Source organism: Cibotium barometz, chromosome 22 (assembly GCF_041138505.1).
Source record: "Cibotium barometz isolate CiBa-2024 chromosome 22, ASM4113850v1, whole genome shotgun sequence".
NCBI classification, from domain to species: Eukaryota; Viridiplantae; Streptophyta; class Polypodiopsida; order Cyatheales; family Cibotiaceae; genus Cibotium; species Cibotium barometz.
The window spans coordinates 22,687,811-22,693,264 of record NC_141067.1 but is presented as its reverse complement, the minus strand read 5'-3'; the positions used below and the strand labels follow the sequence as shown (position 1 = coordinate 22,693,264).

General features: G+C 43.0%; 1 pseudogene; it reads left to right on the top strand.

Annotated features, from left to right (window-relative positions):
* Nucleotides 1-335: 335 nt before the first annotated feature.
* LOC147626421 (germin-like protein 8-2 pseudogene) lies at nucleotides 336-1,022 on the top strand (annotated as a pseudogene).
* Nucleotides 1,023-5,454: the final 4,432 nt, after the last annotated feature.

Below are 5,454 nucleotides of genomic sequence, written 5' to 3'. Positions count from 1 at the left end.
ATAAACCACAAGGTTCTGGAATGCGGATGTCAACATCGGTTTGACATGGGCGGCAATTGGAGACTACGTCAATCAGCGGTGACGTCCTACCTCAATTCCGACAGCGGGGATCGAACGGGGACTGGGTCTGTCGAAGCGGCGACTCTTTCTTGGAGCGGATAGGACTGGTTCCTTCGAGAGCGAGCGAGCGGATAATTAGACTTGTTCTTTCCCGCTGCAGCATATAAATACCACGTCTGGCGCATGAGGATCTATTCTGATCATCTCCAATTATATCCCAGGGCGCTCACAGCTTTCCCTCCTCATCATCGCATTCCCTCCATCCGCAAACCAATATGGCAGCAGCAGCAGCCAGCAGCTTGCTTCTACTGGCACTAGTCATGCTCATGTCTCCGCTCATACAACAAGTGAGGGCCGCCGATGGAGACCCTCTGCAGGACTTCTGTGTGGCGGATAACACCAGCATGATCACCCTCAACGGGTTCACCTGCAAGCCAGCCAATGAGGTGCAGGACGCCGACTTCAAGTTCACGATGCTTGAGTATCCCGCCAAACCTATCAAAGGGCTGGGCGTGTCCGTCAACCTGGCCAGCGCAGCCAACTTCTTTGCTCTCAACACGCAGGGCCTGTCCATCGCCCGCATCGACTTCGACCCCAAGGGATTAAACCCGCCCCACGTTCATCCCCGCGCCACCGAGGTGCTCTTCCTGGCCAAGGGCACGCTCAAGGTGGGCTTCGTCACCGCCACGCCCAACAATACCCTCTTTCAGCAGACCCTCTCCCCCGGCGATCTCTTTGTCTTCCCTCGCGGCCTTGTGCATTTCCAGCTCAACCCCGACAAGGACCACTCCGCCCTCGCCATCTCCGCCCTCAATAGCCAGAACCCGGGCACCTCGCAGCTCGCCGCCGCTCTCTTCGACGCCTACCCACCCCTCCCGGAGGAGGTGCTAGAGACAGCCTTCGGCATCGATAAGGATGAGGTGGAAAGCCTCATCGCCAGCGTCGGCAAAACCCTTTCTTAGACTGCCACAAGTGCACACACTCGTGAATATTTCTTTTGACACTGTTTTCTTGTCTTACATGATTGGCCCCAAAAAAAAAAACCACATGGCCTCACAAAATATGCCATCATCACGTTGTTTAGAATATAACTATTCCCCACCAACTTATACACATAGTCTCTGTGAATAACAACATTGTTTTCTTATGTGATTGCCAAAAATATTAGATGGGCTTACAAAATATGAATCTGGCCAATTGTGTAACCAAGTTTTAAAACTTGTTTTTTACATTATTAGAATATAATTACACGCCGCCAATTTATACACACACTCTCATGAATGAACTACGCTTAGCATGAATCCCTTTTGATTAATGGCATTGTTTTCTTACGTGATTGGCAAAAAAATACATGGGCTCACAAACTATGAATCTTGCCAATTGTGTTTAAAATTTGATTATCTTATCTAGCTTGCTAATTAAAAATATTATCTTGGTAAGATTACACTTGTCCTCGACTGTTTGGTATCCATATGGGTGCAACAGCTCAAGTCTAGGATACAGCGTCGTGAAGCTCCCTGTTCTGCGTGCTTCACGTCTTCTCTTCTAACCTTGCCGTTCACTACCCTCCCCTTTGCATGTCTGCCCCTATGCTCTTCGTCCACCTCACACCTCTTTAATATTGCCTTTTCCTCCACCATCCTACTAGCCATACTCCTCTCCATCTTCCTTGTTGCCTCCCTTCTCCGCTCCTTGCCCCTCCCGTGCTTGGCTTGGATGCCTCTTCTGATTTTTTGTCTCGATAACGGATTACTCTTAAATAGCGTTCAAGTCGTCCTCTTTTTTTATTAGCATCATGCTAATTAATCCCCTCTGACCGTGCGAAACATCCTCTTCACCAGAAATATTCAAGACTCTAAGACGATTTTCATTGGAAAAATAATCCAAGACGATTTTCATTGGAAAAATCCTTGATCACCGATCGTATATCTAGGCCCTTAATTGGGTAGTAGCGATCTTGCCCTCCATCTTCGCACTCCATTTTAAAGATGTTAGGCTACTTGCGAGGGGATTGTTCCAAGTCTCGTTCCAAGTATTCTTCCTAGATGTAAGGCTACTTGGGAGGGGATTCTTGCAAAACAAGTAGACTTTGATGCAACAACAAAGGTAGCCTAAACATTTTTCAAGGGAACTCCTTTTCGTTTGGGCCTAAGGAAGATTTTCTTCCTAGCCTACACGAGAAACTTTGACCCTATCACAGAAGACAAGAACCATTATGCTACACCAACTACTTTGACCCTGTCACAAAGAAGACCAGAACCATTACCTTTTACACTCACATTTATAGATCTCCCTCATGCTTATTGGCCATTTCCAAAGGCCGTTGGGGTAGCCTACACTAGTCCTACAGGTGTCCACCATTTCTACTTTTTCCACGTTTGCTACGCCTGATGCTATTCACAAGTTTACGGTGATGGCTCATGACAGTGATGTTGAGATTTTGGGAGACCCAAGCTCTCTATGGCAATGATGCTAATTCCACACTAATCACCTACTAATTACACATTATTAAAATGACCTAAGGTGGATGGTGTCTAATTATACACATGATGATGTGTATGTGCGATAAACTCAAATCAATTAGGTTCCAAGATAGATTAGCTTGGACTCATAGAGAGACTTGAGATGTGCAAAGTGCATGAGATGATTCATTGCTTGAAAAATAACCCCTTTTATAGGGTGGAGGTACAAATCTCATGGGACTTCCCTTGCATATGGGATAAATGTCTACTTGCCATATGGCATTTCTCACTCCATACCTCTTGTCTAGTGCACTTTGGCACCACAATTCTCAACACCCCCCCTTGGTGCCAAATCTTTGGGCTACTTCAAGGTGGTTGGATGATGCGAGTCATACAAATAAGCTTTCACTCTTCCTAACTCCCTCTATGTGCTAGGGTTTGCTACTTTGGCACTAACCCCGCCTTGATGCCGACATGGCAAATCACAGGTAGGGGTGACAAGCTACTTTGGCCATTTCTCGGCATGAGTACATCATTGGTCTTAGAGGCCGGTTTACAAAATCTTAAGGACTTTTTATAGAGAGAAGGGGTGTCCTTTGTGGTTTTTATGCTACTTCTGGGACCTGTAGTCCCTCAAAACAATGTACAGAGACATGAGGTAGACGTGACAACAACCAGTGTCAGATCTACCCCTAGATGGGCCACTTTGCATGGGATTACTTTAGGGTAAGGGGTCGTAGGAGGCGGAAAAAATGCACTCCTTAAGTGACAACCTAATGCTCCATCTTGGTGGGTCATCTCTCTTGGCCTCCCTCTAGGTGGAAATGTTAAGGCATAAGATGATTCGGAGATGATGCTTCCCAAAGACAATGTAAAGAGTGATGATGCATTTGGTCAAAGTGATGAGTTTGTAGAGTCATCCTCGCAGAAAGATGTTGAATCAAGGCATAATGACTTTGTTGAGTCCTCCTTACCTGGGATGGAAAATATGAAGGATGCACTTCGTATAGATGCACATGACACATTGAGAACTAATGAGGCCTTGCACAATAGGATATATGCCATGATGCCTTGCAAGGCACCCATGCATTGCACACATATATAGAGACTATGCAGAGTGTTAACATGCTTCATTAGACTTTGCTCCAAGGATTACCCCCTCCTCTAGCATTATGGGAGGCAAGTCCGTACATCGACCAAGTGCTTTCTCAAGTCGAGAGTCAAAACCACTTCTTCATTATGAGGATTATGTAATGGAATATGCATGGCCTACAAAGGCTTGCCGCCCTCCCACCCATACTAGGAATGAGCTTGTTACATAGAGCTCTTATAAATAATAAACCACTAAATGTTGAAATAAATATGTGAAATAAAAAATCTCAATGTAGAGGAGGGTCAAGCATTTGCAATACTGCAAGTCACAAGCATAAATTGTTAAATCTTGTAACTCGGAACACAACTGCTATCCCCCTTGCTAAGGTATTTCTTTCTTTGATATTCGATGGTTGCTCCCAAACAGGCTCCATTAGCTTATTTGAGGCTCTTGGTGCCCTAAATTTTGTAAGTGTAGTAGTCTATTGTGCACACTACTACTAAGGCCTCTAAACTCCCCAATATAACTTCCAATAATGGCCGAGCATTGATCATTCATAATCATGAATTTAGAAGGGTAGGTATAAAACGTAAAAAAGATCTAAGTTGACATTATTTCTAAAAATGGGTGTTTTTTTCCCTTGCTAAGGTCTTTCTTTAATCCATTATTGCATCTAAGAATGAGTGTTACAATCCCTTGCCACTTTCTTTCTTTGATCTTTTATGATTACCACCAAATATTCTCCATTAATGCATCTGAGGATTTTTGTGCCCTAAATGTCATGATCTCATTATAGACTTGATTTAGAATATCTGTTGAATATAGGGATAATAGGAAAATTTCTTACTGCCTTTCAATGAGGTTCCACCGTACCTTGAAAATCACTTCAGTAGACAAGACTCACCACGCTTGGACGTTGGTTAGCATCTTTGTGAATGCTCCTAAATAGTACACAATCATTGACACATTGGGTTGCATCTTTGTGAATGCCCCTAAATAGTACACAATTATTGACAAATGCATGTATGCGTTCATTATCCATGCCAAGTGTCATTACCACTCTTCTAGCATGTGCCCTCATATCTAACAACTTGTTGTTCCAAGGAAGCATCTTTTCATAACTCTATATACACATAAGATAACATAGCTTAATTTATGAGATTAGAAAGTACATAGATTAATTGAAGAGATTAGGAAATAAACATACAAAAGAAGTAAACAACAAAACATAAGCACACATTGAAAGATGCTTGTAACGCTAAGCTTGCTCCAATCGTACATGGTTGGCAAGTTCAGTAGCTCCAAGGTCACACGAAGGGTTAACTTTATGTGGCATTGATGGAAACATTTATTGATTGTGCATAGGATACCAACTCATGACCTCATTCACATCAATTCTCTCCTAGAGACATCTCAATGCTTTACACAATAACCTTCTTGTTATAGAGTAATGATGCACTAAATCCCTCATACTACAATCTGTCTCCTCCTAATACTCATCCTAAATAAACGAAAAAACATATAAACACTTCAATTAAATGCGTGCAAGCGAGAGAAATTAACATATATACTTACCAAAGAATTCTTCTCGCATGCCCATTACTATAAACACACATGCCCATTACTATAAACACACAATTTATCCCTTTCATCTCACATAGAGATGGAATCTTGTGACAAAACCACTCATGATGACTCCTCATGGGAAAAACATCATCCTTGACAGATGATGAAGGTGAAGTATCATTTCTCATGGATACCTACAAAACTACAAGAAATTAGACATGGCTCTCCCAAAAATAGAGGATCATTCAGGCTTGGATATTTATACCTTCTCTA